Source organism: Bos taurus, chromosome 14, assembly GCF_002263795.3.
Source record: "Bos taurus isolate L1 Dominette 01449 registration number 42190680 breed Hereford chromosome 14, ARS-UCD2.0, whole genome shotgun sequence".
Taxonomy (NCBI): domain Eukaryota; kingdom Metazoa; phylum Chordata; class Mammalia; order Artiodactyla; family Bovidae; genus Bos; species Bos taurus.
Window position 1 is genome coordinate 13,894,911 of NC_037341.1, and position 18,343 is coordinate 13,913,253.

At 43.7% G+C, this 18,343-nt stretch overlaps 1 long non-coding RNA gene across 1 annotated transcript; it reads right to left on the bottom strand.

Annotated features, from left to right (window-relative positions):
• Nucleotides 1-5,867: 5,867 nt before the first annotated feature.
• Nucleotides 5,868-9,307, bottom strand: LOC132342185 (uncharacterized). The gene is made up of 3 exons (XR_009490459.1): nucleotides 8,955-9,307; nucleotides 8,414-8,628; nucleotides 5,868-7,309 (listed from the first exon to the last, which is right to left on the bottom strand). It is a non-coding gene; the product is annotated as an uncharacterized lncRNA (long non-coding RNA).
• Between the last annotated feature and the right edge of the window lie 9,036 nt (nucleotides 9,308-18,343).

Genomic DNA, 18,343 nt, shown 5'->3' on the forward strand with positions numbered 1-18,343 from the left:
GAAAGTCAGTTTGCCCCCTGCCTTCCGTAAAGTCATTTCTGGTGGACTAAGGTCGTGACTTTTCTCAGAAACCTTTTTCAACAACCTCTTCCCCATTTTGGTTCCTGTTCCTTCTTTCTACTAACTTTCCTACTGGCTTAGGCGTGGCCTCAGCTCTGTACTACTAACCCGGGTTCCCTTATGAGCCAGGGTGGTTTCCAAAACCTTTCACACACCTGTAATTTCTCCTTTTGTGAACAAGGCCTGTTTGAATGATCCTCATCTGAATACAGCAGCACCTATTTCCTGTTGGGATCCTGATGCATAGCTATTATTAGACTCATTTTACAGAATGGTCTAGAGCGGTAAAGCAACTCATCCAAGCCTCACAGCTAGTCAGTGGCAGAACTGGATTTCATAACCAAACCTGTCTAAATCCAGAGCCCACTTTCATAACTGCTGCACTGCAGCAGGGGCAAATAGTTCTGGACAAGGCAGGTAAGCTGGGAAGCCTGGGAGATGCAGCCTGGAGTAACTCCTGATGGAAACACGCAGCGGCTGGAATTACACAGTACAGGCAGTTTGCTTATCAGCCAACCTCTTTATCACGCAGGGAGCTAAGGCACATGAATTTGGGATGAAAGATGAACATCCTCCTCGGGACTCCTCGACCTAGAATCACCCATTGATACTGGGCAGAAAACATCTCCTGGTGCAGAGAGGCTGGGAAGGGCTGTCAGATCTCACTTACATTCAAATTCTGGCTGGGAGTCCCACTCCAGGGCTCCTTTGGCCTTTCTTTAACCGTCCCAGATGAACCATGAAAGGCTTTCCAAGGGGCAGAGGCTTACTTAAAACAGCAACCAGACCAAGACAGGCAATAATTGAATCTTTATCCAAAAGGAAAAACAGGGCCCCTTTTGCCCTTGAACATCTGATTCATTCACTAGACCCCAGGAGAATGCACAGGGGGAACTCACTGAGGATGACACTTGTATCTAAGCAGGACAGCCCTCTGGGTGCTGGCTTCTGTTCTTCCACCTAGGGAAGTTCAAAGATCTTTATTCAGGGCTGCATCGCTGAGACTTCTTCTGCAGGGGGAGTGATTCATCATCGCAGACTTCAGATTAAATGGAGAGAATTTTTAAACTTAGATAGTTATGTATACACATTTCCATAAATTGTTTTATGATAAAATAAGATGTCTAATTCCTCTGCCTAAAGCAAAACAAACAAACAAACAAAAAAGTTTAAGCGAAGACTCTCAAGTATGTTTTCTTCCAAGGGGTTCTGTACAATTACCTCTTGTCTGCATCTCAGCCCTCGCTGCACTGAGTTGTGTTTATAGGTCACCCCTGTACCCGAAAGTGAGGTCCTTGTAGGCAGACCATGTGCCTCTTTCATCTTTGTGTTCCCAGCCCACCACAACACCTGGAACACAGCAGGCACTCAATAAATATTGTGAGATGAAGAGACACATGGATGCCCCCCAAGCATCCTGCAAGGACTGTCATCAGAGTATTAGCCAATTATATATTGACTCATCAGCATCATACACAAAGGCAGACATCATATTTCATTTAATTTTGTACCTCCTATGTTTGGAGCATCATGACTGCTCAAAACATGTTTTGCAGGGAAAAAATGGTAATAGAGATGTAGCAAATAAGAAATAAAGCTTCATTAACTCTTGCCCTCCTGCACTATGAAAAATTCCTATTGTTCTAAGCAGTCATTTGAAGACTATCTCCTGTTTTTCCTACTGCCCCCAGCTCTCTCTCATTCCTGGCACCATGAATGTGCCCTGGACAGTTTAAACTAGCTCCTGGCTCTGCAGCCCAGCCTTGAAGTTGGAGTCTTCTTGCAGTTTCTCATGGACCTCTGCACAGTTTCCCAGATTGAAGCTTTTCTCTTAATGGCTTGTCCACTACCTTCAGTGAGAAATCGCTGTTAGGGCCCAAGTATCTTTCATAAATTCCCATTCAGGACCAGTAGGGGAGATCAGACTAAGGAATGCAGAGAGAAAGGAGCATGAATTTTGAACTGGGTATACCTGATACCAGACAGTTTTCATATTTAAGGTCATAGCCCAGAGACTCCTTAGCAATCCTGCTGATAAACACACCCTCATTACCAACAAAGAATCCAAAGGAGAACTGAACACCCCCTTGAAGGCGAACCAGAGCGTGTTAACTACCAGTGGTGACACCACAATTACAGGCAAAGGTTTGCTGGGCAGAAGGGGGCGCCCGTGAAACGCCGCAGGGCATCGATACAGTGAGCAGCAAGTTCCACCAATTAATGAAGTGCTTCTGAGCAGGAGTTCTGTCTACAAGGTTTCTGAAAGAAGCCACGGCTGCACTAGCTAAGGCCCCTGGGAACTGGGAACAAACTCACTCTCTGGCAGCGGGGACACGAGAAACCCAGCATCATCATGGCTACCAGCAGAGCCTCTCTCAAAGCCTTTCAGGAATCTCTACTATTTGTGGGAGCACTCCCCCAAAGGCCAGCATCTGTCTGCTCTCCGACACTTCCAGTGGTCGCCTCTCTTAACTGTCCCTCACTCCAGTTAAAAAGCAAGAGGGCGCCCTTACACTCCGCTCATGATTGGGATCCTTGGTGACACTCATCAGGAATGCCTCCATCAGACACCCTGCTGGAGAGGTGATCCCAGCATTTTCACTTTGCCAGAAATGCCATATATTCACAAATCCAGATATGGAACTTTGTCAGCATGCTCTTAAATTCCTAACAGAATTGGAGGGAAAAAATAGACCCTCATTGATGTGACCGATATGCCAATTAAGGACACAAGTCTTTCTTCTTTCACTTTTTGTGTTGTTTTCCCAACATAATCACAGGGGGAGGTGAGTGACAAGTAACGCAATCTCTGTTGTATGTTTGCCACAAAGAACACTCATATATCTTCCCATGGGGGCGAGTGGTGGATGTTGATCTGCATTTTTTTCAAAGAAAATAAAGAAAATATGTAGATTGGTTTAATAAGGTAATGTTTTGGAAAACAATAGAAATTAAGTTTTAAATTAGCTTAAGTTTTTACTAAATCCAGACTCTCTGAACCAACTAACAAAACAAATAAATATTTTAAAAAAAAATCCTAAAAGAGAGTCTGTGATGTTTTCTGTTCAATGGTTCCCAACACTGCACATCTATTTGTCTTTTCTGGTCAGTATATCTCCATTATTCCAGAAGGGATCTCAATTCACTTTTAGAATGATGTCTCTTACAATTGCCACTTCTGCAACCTGTGGCCAAATATGAGGCTCCGTTGGGAACCACCAGTGATCATATCTCAATTGCTTAACCCCAGGGTTAGCATCTGACCCACAGCAGGCCAATCAAAGTTCTTCCCAGTGATTTTCAGAATATAGTTAAAGAGGAAACATCTGTTCCCTTTGGGTGGGAAGCTGAAGAAGGGATCCCTGGATTCCAGATATGGGCAAGTGTTCTGTGTAAAGAAATGAAGGTGACCTGCAGAGAAAGGCAAAGACATGATAAGGAGACATTCTGGTCCTTGGTCTCGGGTGTATTTGGTGGATTGATACATAATGGGCCCCAATAAGCCACGCCTCCTGGGATACACAGCCTTGCACAGTCCCCGTCCACATTAACTTGGTTGGGTCTTGGCCAAGTGACTTGCTTTGGCCATAGGACATCAGCAAATGCAAGGCAAGCACAGGCTTGGAAAGCACTTGCACAATGGGACCTACACTTTCTCTTGCTGCTTTCAGAACTTGGTCCTCCGGCCTGCTGGAGATAGATGACCCAGCCAATAGTCAGCAACAGTTGCCAGACATGAAAAAGATCATCATAAATCATTCAGTCCCAGTCACACCATGATGGAAGGTAAAAGAAAATTCCAGGTGTCCCAAACACCCCAGCCATCTAGCTAAGGTCACAGCAGTAACACTACGCCCAGGTTGATACCATATGGAGCAGAGATGAGTTTCCCAGATGAACCCAGCCCAAGTCACCAATCCACAGATTCATCATCAAGTAAAGATTTGTCTGAATTTAAACTAAAAGTCACTCGATTTTGAAGTGGCTTGTTATTAAGATGAAGCTGACTCATACAGCCTTCTTGAAGGCACTCTATCCTTGCTTTTCTCATAAAGGCAATATATTCCCCATTTTGTCCAATTTGCTGTGTAGGATTAAGTGCCTTCCTAATAGCCAATCACTCCTTTTCCTTTGACTATAAAATCCTCATTTTGTGTAGGGATGCAATGTATGCAACTAATTACTCTGTCCATTTCTCTTGCAGCTATATATGGTCATGTGACACAGTTGAAACCTTAAAGAAAGATATGAACAATTAATAAGATGTTCCATACCTCTTCTACTTTCTACCTTCTTTCTTACTAGAACACAGATGTGATGACTGGAGCCATAGCAGCCACTTTGAGTGAATAAGTAAAAAAAAAAAAAAAAAAAAAGGTGTGAATGAGCCATGAGTAAAAACTAAAAAAAGAGATGTCAGGCCTTATACTATTGAGCTTCTAAAGCAATGCCAGTGCCCATCTAACTCCAGAAGGGTTATTGTACAACAAAATCAGAAACTTGGTTCCAAGACACCTGTGTAAAGTGAGCTTCTATTGCACACAGCCAAATAAAATATTAAATGATTTAAGTTAGATTTTTGTCATTTGTGACCAGAAGAGTCCTGACTAGTGACTGGGCCTTTTCTCTGGGGAGTCCTCTGGCTACTTCTGAACTGTACACCTTAAGGTGCCTGATCCCCCTTACCCTCTGATTTGCCTGTAAACACAAAGTCATTTCTGTTTTCTCCCTGAAAATAAATGAGATAGTGGATATTTCCATAAAGTATTTTATCAAAATATAAAAAAATAAAACAAACATACTAGAAATAAATAGCATGTAATTGCCTTGTTCCCATAGTGGACCCTAAAAACACCAAATAAGATTTAAGAGCCCCTATTCTAATCTCTTTACTTTATTAGTTCTCAAAGTGGAGCCCACAGACCAGACCACCAGCATCTTCTGAGAACTTGTTAGAAATGCAAATTCCCAGGCCATAGCCCAAACCTACTGAATCCAAACCATGGGGGTGGGGTATTTTAACAAGCTTTGTAGGAGATTCTGATGTAGCTAGGGTCTGACAGCCACTACCTTGGGATAATTATTTGCCAGTTTCTTGTGGATAATTAAGCCCTGGCTCCTTTTCTTCCAGTCAGTGTTGGGAAGAGCCAAGGGTTTGGAGTCAGAGTCCTTAATGTCATACTGTGACCCTGCCATATTATCTGTGACATCTTGGGCCAGTTGATCAACTCCTAACTCTTTGGGGTCCTAATTTCTGTACAGGTAAAATGGGATATTACTTGGTATGAGTCTTTAAAGGTTAAATGTGATGAGACCAGCAAAATGACTACTCACTGTTCTACTACATGCAGGTACTGAACAAAGTCAGCTAGTCCTTTTAAAGTCTGCATCTCAGTTATGTGGCCATGGAAACAAATATCTGGTGTACACAGTCATCTTACCTTTAAAAAAAAAAATTCCCTAAATTCAGTTCAAATCTCCCAATACTCCTAGATATTCCAATTCAGCCAGGTGTCAAGATGAAGAGTCTAGCTTATTTCTTACCTGATTTAGTGGAATTTACTGACACTCATCACTCCCTAGTGGTTAATCTGGCCTTTCCTGGCTGAGGCTAGAGAAATTTACCTCCCTTAGAGAATTTCCATCCTCCTCACCTCCAAGGGTCTTCCATCAATCTGCTTCTCTACATTGAAACATAAACAGCCTCCAACCTATCATAAATGCTCCCAGAGTTAATCACATTCAGAAACAACCATTCACTCACAGGACTCAATTCAGAAACATCGGAGTGTAATATAGACATGGGAACATAGTCTGTTTTTCTGTTTGTTTGGTTTTTTTATTGTTTTGAATAAAGAACCCACATCCATAATTGAAAGGTTTAAATATTAAAAAAAGAAGGTAATGCAAAGTGATTCTCTTTTCACCTCTAGCCCTTAGGTTCCTACTCAGAGCCAACCATGCTCATAAGCTTTTTAGGTAAATTTACATAGTCTAAATGTGGAAAAATCATGGGAAAAAACATTGTGTGTGTGTGTGTGTCTATGTATCTCATCCTTTGTTTTCTACAAGAGGTAGTATACTATACACAGCTTGGACCAGGAATATGGAAAGCATGACTAATAAGACTAACAAGAAATCTTGATAATCTGCAAAGTTTGACTCAGGGGAAGCCTGATAATCTGAGTGGTATTTTCTGCAATATAAAGGAACCCTGTCCTGTCTGTGTGTCTCTGACTGCACGCAGTTGCTCTCCTGATGGCTGTGTCTGTGTGTGTGTGCTCATGCACACATATATACATGCATATATGTCTCCTTTACTCTGCACACAGCTGTGGCTATACACATCTTTGGGGATCAACTTGGCCTCTATCACAGTAGCCTGGGCACTCCTCAGTCCTGATTTCTGGTCCCTGGGTTGAACTGCCCCTGGAAGGCCTTGAGATGTTAACTGGCTCTCTGTTAATTTTTCTAATGTCCAAGTCCTGTGGCAACAACACAATTTCCTGGGGATTCGCACTTGACACTGCTCAAGTTTTAAAGCCCAGTCTCCCTGCTGTCCACCTTCTTCTGCACTTCTCACACCCACCGGACCCATCCTGTGGGGTCTTAGTCCATTCCTCCTGCAGATTAACAAATGTGAAGAAACCAACAAAATTCTGTAAAGCAATTATCTTTCAATGTAAAAAATAAATATTTGTTTTAAAAAAGACTGATTTCTGTCCCCCCACAAAAAAAAAAACAAACAAAAAAAAAGAAAAAAAAAAGGGCAGGGGGGAACATGGGGCCCAGGCCTAGGCTCAGGGAAATTCCCAAAGGAACACATCCCAGAGGACCTGGGATGGTGTCTCTAGAATTAGCTTGGACAAAGCGGGGTTGGATGTCTACATTAGTGGATTTGAATCCTGGCTTCATTACATGAAAGCTGTGTTTTCTTGGTTCTGGAGGCTCAGTTTCAATATCTGGAAAGTGGGATAATAATAATTACATATAGATTGATTAGAATTATTTTTTAAAAGACAGAACACCAAATAGTAAATATTATATGCTGTTGTTGTTTAGTCGCTCAGTCGTGTCCAACTCTTTGTGACCCCATGGACTGTAGCCCGCCAGTCTCCTCTGTCCATGGGATTTCCCAGGCAAGAATACTGGAGAGGGTAGCCATTTCCTTCTCCAGCAGCTCTTCCCCATCCAGGAATCAAACCCAAGTCTTCTGTATTCGCAAGCAGATTCTTTACCACTGAGCCACCTGGGAAGCCCAAATATTATAGGAGAATGATAATTTTTCCAAAATTTTAAGTTACATTCCTGTATTTCTAAAAGAGATTCACCCTCAGAGCTCTGGCTTTCTTTCTTTTTCTGTAAACTTTACTAGCACATGTAGAAAGCTTACACATAAGGGATACAGAGATGATCAAGACACTGCCTTTGTCCTCTAGAGGCAGAAGCTGTGGTGGAGACAGCCAGCCAGTTCCTACGGGTCAGTGTAGGCTTCCTTCTCTGGAGGTGAAATGAAAAACTGGAAACTTGAGAGCATTTATCTACCTGCTGTTGACAAAATAAAAGGCAGAGGTGGGTCTAGGGTGGGTATGACTGCTGGACCAAGGTCAAGAGTAGAAACACAGGTTTCCGGGCATATTTCCTCAATCAGGCCCAGGCTCACAGGGTCACTTGATTCCCCACCCAGTTCCTCTCCAGGATTTTTCAAATACTCTAGCCTCTGCCACAGGTGCTTCCATTTCTGAGCTTCTAGCTGAGCAGGGACAGAGGATTCACCCTCCTCTGCACCCAGGCATGTCCTTCCACCGTTCACATGCGGGACCCGATGTGACCTTCAGATGAAGTGTCCTAAAACAAGCCTCTGAGGATAACCTGTCAGGCACACAATTCAGCAACAGGGCAGGGAATCTTTCCTGGCTTCCACAGATAGGGACTTCCATCACAGCATGAGATTTGTTTACCCTTATCTTGGCACACAAGAACAAGTGATGCTACACCTATTATAAACCCAGCATTCCTGCATCTGTGGGTAGGTTTCTGTGTAAATCTTCAGGAAACACTGAGTGTTCACTTGTGTTTGCTGCCTTTTCCTAGCTCCAGGCTCACAGAAGCATCCATCTCACTAGAGGACACACTGGCTTTTATCTGTAGAATGAACAAAAGACGGGAGCAACCAGCATCCCTGCTATCACAGAAACTCCACCACCCAGGGCATGTCTCCTCTCTCAGCTGAACTGCCCCTCCCCTCTCGACTACGGCCTGAAATATCCACCAGGCCCTAGTGAGCTCTGTCCTCAACAGCTTGGAACAGCAGAACTCATCGGCTTTCACCCCGTGACTCCTGTAGACTCACCCTGTTCAGGACGGTTAGTACCAATAGATGAAGCTGAGCGGGGTGAGGAAACTGTCCAAGTGGGCCCAAGTAGCATCAATAGGCCCAAGCCAAAAGACCCGGATGAGGAAGTGGGTGGGGAAACCCTCCATAAGGGCCCACAACTGATTAAACATCAAACATCCAAGGAAATGTCTTTAGCCTGAGTGCGTCTGTCTCAAAGACAACAAGATGGCCTTAAAAAAAAAGAAATGTATTTTAAAAAATCATTAGCAATAACAACAGTAGCTTTGGCATCCTTACCTTATAGAGTGCTAGGCTCCACTGGGCACTCTCTCATTTGCCCTTTACCTGCCAGGCCCATTACCTTGCAGAGTTTACAACAGCCCAGAGAGGGGTGTACTGTTAAAACTAGGGAATGGAAGCACAGAGCTGTTAAGTAATTTGCCCGAGGTCACATAGATATGAGAGATAAAGATCTCAATTAGAACACTTCTAATTCTAGTGGTCAGACTTCTGAGTCTTTGTTCTAAATCACTACTTCCCAAGACTTAATACTCACCAGCATCACCTGTTGTTGTTGTTGTTTAGACGCCAAGTTGTGTCCGACTCTTTGCAGCCCCATGGACTATAGTCTGCCAGGTTCCTCTGTCCATGGAATTTCCCCTGAAAAAATACTGGAGTGGTGATCTTGTTGAAATGCAGATCCTGGTTCAGCCAATCAGGGCAGGGTTGGGGAGGGCTTGAGATCCTACATTTCCCAGCATGCTCAGCTCCCAGGTGAGGCCCATACTGCCTATTGGTAACCACTATTGGAGAAGCAAAGGTCGGTCTGACCTAGCCCTGCAAAGGGAAAATGTGAGTACCTCTGTAGATCCACCAACTGCTGTCCACAGAGAAAGGAGAACAGAAATCGAGACTGAGCTGGTAGAAATTTTATAACTATTTGACTTTTATTTTATGTATGCTAAAGCTAATACTTATTTTACAAATTGGTCTTAAAGGTCATTTTATTATGTTCTTACTTCATTCTTCTAATGATTTATATCTATGTTATTTTACAAGGGTATCAGTTCACAAAAAGCCGTAAGTTATAAAACAAACAACCTGGCCCTTTTTTTTTTTTTTTTTTTTTGGCAGATTATTTAAAAATTGCATCTCTAAACTACTACACTGTCCTTGGGAGTCTAGGACCAGGGTGCTTGTGGGTCTGTGTGTGTGTATGTCTCTGGGTGTGGGTAGAGGTACCTGTGCATATCTGTCTGACCCACCTCAATTCTCATTTCATGTAGTTTCCTTTTCCTTATGGTTTTAAGGTCATTTCTTTCTATATAGCTTCATATGCAGATGGAGACTACCATCCATAAAGCTCCTCAAGTAACGTGGATTCTAGTTTGCACTTTGCTAGTTTTGGAACCTTGGCCAAGTCACTCAACCGCTCTGTGGCTTATCTGTAGGGTAAATAGCAACCCACTCCAGTATTCTTCCCTGGAAAATACCATGGACAGAGGAGCCTAGGGGGCTACCATTCATGGGGCCACCAGAGTTGGACACAACTGAATACCCACAGCACAAAGCCCACTCACTGCGTGGCAGGGATACAATGATATAAAGCATATAAAGTGCTTAGCATAACATCTGGAACCATCTCTAGTGATTAATCGAACAGATACAATTATTATTGGGGAAAAAAAACAAACAGCAATAAATAAGTTCATATTAGACATTCATCAACTTATTAGCATTTTTGAGGAAATGCCTTGATACTCTGCTAAGCACAGGGAAAGCAAGATGCTTCTCTCAACAAAATTAAATTAAAATTTCTTCTTCAACTTAAAACAGTTAAGGGCCCCATTTCTCACAAAAGTTGACAACTACAGTGAAATTTTAATCCAAACCGTTTCGCAGAATAGTGCCCCAAGGCACTGCAAGATGTCTGATCATCAAGCAAAAATGTAATTATTTTCTTTCTGCTCCAGAAACTTAGGCAGGTGAGTGAACTAACACAGTTTAGAAAGATTTTCACTAACAAGGCCTGAAACAAGGAGGTTTTATTTAACCTTCAGTTAAGCAGAAATCCGGTTAACTAGAGATTGTCAAGGTGGGAGGGTTCCTGGTCGATGATTTTAGATTCTGCCTGTAAGTCATTTACATAATAACTCAGGAGGCAGAAGGCCGTGGGGCTTGAGGATGAGGAAGGAAAAGGACTGAGAGACTGAGGTCGGTATTGATAAGTGTTGATCTAGTCCTTCACCATGGGGACAGAAATTTGTAAATTGCTAGGTGAGAGAAAAATTCCCCTGGTGGGAAAGAAATCTTTTTGACCTTGCCAAAATGGCAGACATCATGCTCAGGTTAATGTCGTGTATAAGCGCCTGCAGGGATGTAGTGATTCAGTACAACAGGCTGAAATCCAATTTATTTATCTTAGTTGGCACATCCCCAAAGCTCTAATGACTCAGACCCTCCCATGGTAGTACATTCATTTGTCAAATTAGTCAGGGTCCCGAGGTTGTTTTTTTCCCCTCTCCCTGGGCCATCTTTATATGGAAAGTTCAGGCTCCTTTTCCTAGTGGGGCCATCTTCCATCAGTTTATTTCTACAATCAGTATGCATGTGCTAAATTCTCAGAAACCTGTCTGAAACCCTTGGACGTAACTGCTCTGGGGGAATCATGGCCCAGTTAAAGGAGGAGGAAGAGGAAAAGGAAAAACTGAGTTAATGCTGCATTTTGCTTCAAATTGTGTGTGTCGATGGGACACACAGTGGTTGGAGTGCAAAGAGGACATGTCTAGTGGGGCTTGGATACAGACATGCCTGGGTCCATATTTGTAACCAAGTGGGACCTTACAGGGCCTTCCCAGGACAGGGCTTCCCCCATATCCTCCATTAACTCCTCTCTTGAGTACCTTGATAATAATAGTGTGTATGTGTGTGTGCTCAATCATCTTTCTTCAACTCTTTGCGACTCTGTGGACTACAGTAGCCCACCAGGCTCCCCTGTCTAGAGAATTTTCCAGGCATGAATACTGGAGTGGGTTGCCATTTCCTATCCTGAAAGATGATGCTGTGAAAGTGCTGCACTCAATATGCCAACAAATTTGGAAAACTCAGCAGTGGCCACAGGACTGGAAAAGGTCAGTTTTCATTCCAATCCCAAAGAAAGGCAATGCCAAAGAATGCTCAAACTACTGCACAATTGCACTCATCTCACATGCTAGTAAAGTAATGCTTAAAATTCTCCAAGCCAGCCTTCAGCAATATGTGAACCGTGAACTTCCTGATGTTCAAGCTGGTTTTAGAAAAGGCAGAGGAACCAGAGATCAAATTGCCAACATCCTCTGGATCATGGAAAAAGAAAGAGAGTTCCAGAAAAACATTTATTTCTGCTTTATTGATTATGCCAAAGCCTTTGACTGTGTGGATCACAATAAACTGTGGAAAATTCTGAAAGAGATGGGAATACCAGACCACCTGATCTGCCTCTTGAGAAATTTGTATGCAGGTCAGGAAGCAACAGTTAGAACTGGACACAGAACAACAGACTGGTTCCAAATAGGAAAAGGAGTACGTCAAGGCTGTATATTATTACCCTGTTTATTTAACTTATATGCAGAGTACATCATGAGAAACGCTGGACTGGAAGAAGCACAAGCTGGAATCAAGATTGCTGGGAGAAATATCAATAACCTCAGATATGCAGATGACACCACCCTTATGGCAGAAAGTGAAGAGGAACTAAAAAGTCTCTTGATGAAGGTGAAAGCGGAGAGTGAAACAGTTGGCTTAAAGCTCAACATTCAGAAAACGAAGATCATGGCATCTGGTCCCATCACTTCATGGCAAATAGATGGGGAAACAGTGGAAACAGTGTCAGACTTTATTTTTCTGGGCTCCAAAATCACTGCAGATGGTGACTGAAGCCATGAAATTAAAAGACGCTTACTCCTTGGAAGGAACGTTATGAGCAACCTAGATAGCATATTGAAAAGCAGAGACATTACTTTGCCAACAAAGGTTTATCTAGTCAAGGCTATGGTTTTTCCTGTGGTCATGTATGGATGTGAGAGTTGGACTGTAAAGAAGGCTGAGTGTCAAAGAATTGATGCTTTTGAGCTGTGGTGTTGGAGAAGACTCTTGAGAGTCCCTTGGACTGCAAGGAGATCCAACCAGTCCATTCTAAAGATCAGCCCTGGGATTTCTTTGGAAGGAATGATGCTAAAGCTGAAACTCCAGTACTTTGGCCACCTCATGCAAAGAGTTGACTCATTGGAAAAGACTCTGATGCTAGGAGGGATTGGGGGCAGGAGGAGAAGGGGATGACAGAGGATGAGATGGCTGGATGGCATCACTGACTCGATGGATGTGAGTCTGAGTGAACTCCAGGAGTTGGTGATGGACAGGGAGGCCTGGCGTGCTGCGATTCATGGGGTCGCAAAGAGTCAGACAGGACTGAGTGACTGATCTGATCTGATCTGATCTGACCCCAGGGGATCTTCCTGACCCAGGGATCAAAACTGAATTCTTTACCACTGCACCACCTGGGAAACCCTGATAATAATAGTATTTGATGCAAATTTCCTTAGTTGTTTTGCACATTTTAAAACCCCCCACCAAATGGAAGATGTTAACTACTTGATAGCTCCAGGCCTCCTGTAGCCTAAGGACTGATAAAGTTCACCTCTGTGACACCACCCCGTTTCCTTATTGGCCAATCAGAGAATTGTGTACAATCTTTTCTGGTACCCTGTGACCATCCACCCCTCACCTGGCTTTTGAAGATGCTTTGCCAAAACCCTTTGGGGGAGCTGGAGGCTTCTTAGGATATGAGCCATCTCCTTGCCTGGCCCTGCAATAAAACTTCCTCTGCTCCAATTTCAGTCGTTTTGGTTTGTTTGAGCTCTTTGTGCAGCAGACATATGAATTTGCATTAACATATCCAGTTGAATGACTTGCCAGCTCTGTGATAGGCACAAGTCACCTCTGACATTTCACCTTCCCCAGCTCTAAAATGGGAGTTAGGGCGATAATAGAACCCACCCTCTGAAGTTGTGAGGAATGTTGACCAGGTAATGATTACAAGTAGTTAGCACAGTATCTGGCACAGAATAAATCCCCCTGCCATCTCGGAGAATAGGACCTCATCTTTTTGCTAGTTCATAATGAAGAGTGACAGAATATACTACCCTCAAAGAGGCCACTTTGGTACAAGGATTATTTTGAATTGAAGGCAGTCAAATAACTCATTTAGTCAACTGGAATCAACCCCTCATGGAATGAACTTTAGCAGATTCTTTTCTTTGTTCTCTTTAATTGGCCCTTATTGCTTTCCTCTTCCTCTTCTTTTTTTTTTTAATTTATCTTCCTTGACCCACTTTACTCCATCAAGCTTCCTCCTGGTTCTACTTAACACCTTAGTTTTGCAAACCTGAGCACATCCCTGAAACTCAAAACCACTTTTTGAAGAAATATTTCTCTTGACACATACAGGATGACAGTATCAGGCAAATCCAAAGAAGGATTCATTTATTCAGTACATATTTGTTAAGCCTTTACTGTGTGCAGGACATGACATTGGACACTGAGGGTGTGACACTGACATGTCAAAGTCTGGGTTCCTGGAGAAACAGGGAATGATGAGCAAATAAGCAAATAGCATCACTACTGTGATGGGCTTCCCAGGTGGCTGAAGAACCCACCTGCCAATGCAGGAGACACAAGAGACAGGGGTTTGATCCCTGGGTCAGGAGGATCCTCTGGAGGAGGAAATGGCAACCCACTCCAGTATTCTTGCCTGGGAAATCCCATGGACAGAGGAGGCTGGAGGGCTACAGTCCACAGGGTCACACAGAGTTGGGCACGACTGGGCGACTAAGCACTCTCTATTGGTATTCTAATAGGCATTTTAGGAAACAAGAAGAGGCCAAAGACGAGTGAGGTGGGTAGCAGGCTGGTTAGCAAAGCTCTCTCTAAAGGAGGGGTTCCCAAGCTCTAGGATCTAATGTCTGATGATCTGAGATGGAGCTGACGTGATAGTAATAATAAAGTGCACAATAAATGTAATGTGCTTGAATCATTCTGAAACCATCCCCACCCCAAACTCCGGTCCGTGGAAAAATGTTTTTTCACGAAACTGGTCCCCAGTGCTAAAAAGGCTGGGTACCACTTAATTGACTTAATTGGAAGCAGAAAGAATGAGAGAAATTTAGCTTTGTGAAGAGTGATATAAACCAAGGACTGGAGTGGCTGAGACATAGAGGGTGATTGGGAAACTGGCAGAAAATAAGGCCAGATGGATGACGAAAAGTCAGACTTGTGAATGAATGCAAAGGCAATGGCTTCATCACCCACAGATGGGACCAAGAGAAGTGTGGAGTATGAAGAGAGGGGAACTCAGCCATATGGGTTGCTATCTTGGGCAAGGTGGGTAGTGGGAGGTTACCCTCCACTCCAAGGCACTGTCCTGTACCTGAATCTTGGCTCTGCAAATCACTAGCGGTGTTGCCATCAACAAGATGCTTGAATAGACTATTCCTCTGCTTTTGATTCTGTAAAATGTTGCTCTTACAACCATTGAACTTCATCTTCTTCAGCATTAGTGGTTGGGGCATAGACTTGGATTACTGTAATGTTCAATGGTTTGCCTTGGAAACAAACTGAGATCATTCTGCTGTTTTTGAGGCTGCACCCAAGTACTGCATTTTGCACTCTTTCGTTGACTCTGAGGGCTACTCCATTTCTTCAAAGGGATTCTTGCCCAGAGTAGTAGATATAATGTCATCTGAATTAAATTTGCCCATTCTTGTCCATTTTAGTTCAGTGATTCTTAAAATACCAATGATTCCTAAAATGCCTACCTCATAGGTGAGGATTAGATAAGTGAATGCATATAAAGCTATTAGGGTGGTGCTAGATACAGTAATGGAGAAGGCAATGGCACCCCACTCCAGCACTCTTGCCTGGAAAATCCCATGGACAGAGGAGCCTGGTAGGCTGCAGTCCCTGGGGTTGCTAAGAGTCAGACATGACTGAGCGACTTCACTTTCACTTTTCCCTTTCATGCATTGGAGAAGGAAATGGCAACCCACTCCAGTGTTCTTGCCTGGAGAATCCCAGGGACGGGGGAGCCTGGTGGGCTGCCATCTATGGGGTCGCACAGAGTCAGACACGACTGAAGTGACTTAGCAGCAGCAGCAGCAGCAGCAGATACAGTAAGCACTCTAAATATTAGCTAGTTCTGTCCTGTTTGTTTATAACACCCCCGTGAATTCTCTGACCTTGAGGCTAGTTCCTCCAGCATGAAGGTTCAGAAACCCCAAAATATATAAAATACTAAAAGGTGATAAGTGAGTTGAATAAGTGAGAAAGAAAGGGAGCAGGAAAGGGGGAAAAGGGTATTGTGGATGAAAAATGTCTCCTGCCATATCAGTAAACAAACGGACATTGCAGAGATCAAGCCATCAGCCACTGCAGCTGCTCTGCTCAGCACCCTGAGGGTATTCAGGAAGGAAAACAAAAAACAAACAAACAAACAAAAAAGGGATATTGTCCCTACATAGTTAAGGTGCATATTAAAGGAAGGATCTCAATGAGCCCAGGCACTTGCATCTTCCCATAAATAGAAAAGTGTGAAATTCATTAACTTGAGATATTCCGTTTTTCTTTAATTAACAGTAATCTTTTGGTTTTTGACTACCTAAGTTTTGTTGCAAAAGTTCCTATCTAGCTTGGCTCCACTTCTATCATTTTTGTAACCGTCCCTCAGAGCTACATGAGAGGTTCCCTCCCGGGCTTAAGTCCTCAGCAAGTCTGTGGAATAAAACCTAATTCTCAACTTTTAGGTTGTACCTTTTTTTTATTTTTTCCCAAGCGACAGTATATATAAAAGGACATTTGAAATTTTAAATAGGGCTGTCAGGGACAGCTCACCAAGAAGCTAACATCCGAGTCAAGACTGAAGAGCATGCCGTGAAGTGTTCTGAGGGAAGACTGTTCCAGGCAGAAGGAACAGCGTATGCTGAGGACATGGGGGGAAAGCATGCCAGCCACCGGGGAAGAACAGCAAGGGGACAGTGTGTCTGCAGGTGTGAGCGAGGGGGCATCAGAGAGGTAATGAGGGAGGCAGGCAGGGCTGTGGGGCTATTTTAGGGACTCAAACCAAGCAAGACCCTGTGGGGCTCCTGGGCACAAAAACCTTTCTGTGTCCCCCATTTCTTTGATTACAGGAAATAGGCTTCATTCAGCCTCCATGCTCTTCACTGAGTTCCAATGGGAAGATTCAAGCAGAAGTTAATTAAGGAAAAGAGGAGATGCAGAAGCAAGGGAAGAACCAGTGGTCAAGAGAAACAACGGGGAAGGGTCCTCATTCTCCATCAAGGGATGCACACATCTTTGAGCTGTTATGGAGACACTGAAATGACAGTGTGCTGTCTGCAAGCGCACAGAACCCAGACTGGTTGGAACTAGAAGGTTGACGATGTTGACTCTCACTTACCTCCACCCCACCAATCAGAAGACTGTCCACCAGCTGATCATGTGCTCTCTGAACCATTGCTATAAAACTCCTTGCTACCCTGGGCGTTAGTCTGCCATGGTCCCCTTTGCTTGGCAAAGCAATAAAGCCATTCTTTTCTCAGTTCAGTTCAGTTCAGTCACTCAGTCGTGTCCGACTCTTTGCAACCCCATGAATCGCAGCACGCCAGGCCTCCCTGTCCATCACCAACTCCTGGAGTTCACTCAGACTCACATCCATCAAGTCAGTGATGCCATCCAGCCATCTCATCCTCTGTCATCCCCTTCTCCTCCTGCCCCCAATCCCTCCCAGCATCAGAGTCTTTTCCAATGAGCCAACTCTTCGCATGAGGTGGCCAAAGTACTGGAGTTTCCGCTTTAGCATCATTCCTTCCAAAGAAATCCCAGGGCTGATCTTCTTCAGAATGGACTGGTTGGATCTCCTTGCAGTCCAAGGGACTCTCAAGAGGCTTCTCCAACACCACAGTTCAAAAGCATCATCAAGCATCAAAAGCTCAGCCTTCTTCACAGTCCAACTCTCACATCCATACATGACCACAGGAAAAACTATAGCCTTGACTAGACGGACCTTTGTTGGCAAAGTAATGTCTCCGCTTTTGAATATGCTATCTAGGTTGGTCATAACGTTCCTTCCAAGGAGTAAGCATCTTTTAATTTCATGGCTTCAGTCACCATCTGCAGTGATTTTGGAGCCCAAAAAAATAAAGTCTGACACTGTTTCCACTGTTTCCCCATCTATTTCCCATGAAGTGATGGGACCAGATGCCACGATCTTCATTTTCTGAATGTTGAGCTTTAAGCCAACTTTTTCACTCTCCGCTTTCACTATCATCAAGAGGCTTTTTAGTTCCTCTTCACTTTCTGCCATAAGGGTGGTGTCATCTGCATATCTGAGGTTACTGATATTTCTCCCAGCAATCTTGATTCCAGCTTGTGCTTCTTCCAGTCCAGCGTTGCTCATGATGTACTCTGCATATAAGTTAAATAAACAGGGTGACAATATACAGCCTTGACGTACTCCTTTTCCTATTTGGAACCAGTCTGTTGTTCCATGTCTTTTCTGTTGTTCCATTCTTTTCTACTTCACCCCAAATCTGTCTCTGAGATTTAACTGGGTATTAAGAGTACAGAGGCCAGGTTCAGGTTTAGGACTTTGGCTTTCCTCCAAGGGAAATGGGGAGCCATGAGAGAGTTTTAAGCAGAAGAGTGACATGGCTAAGTTCCCAGTCTCACAGGATTGCTGGCGGCTGCTATGTTGTGAACAGACTATGGGGAGGTCAGTCCTCAATGGGAATCCCTTGGCTCCAGGCCTAGAAGTGATTTGAGGAAAGTAGAAGAAACAGACTAACCAGATTCGGTGAGCCCAACATCCCAATTACTGGGTGGGGTGGTCTCTTTAGACGGTCCTGCAGAAAACTG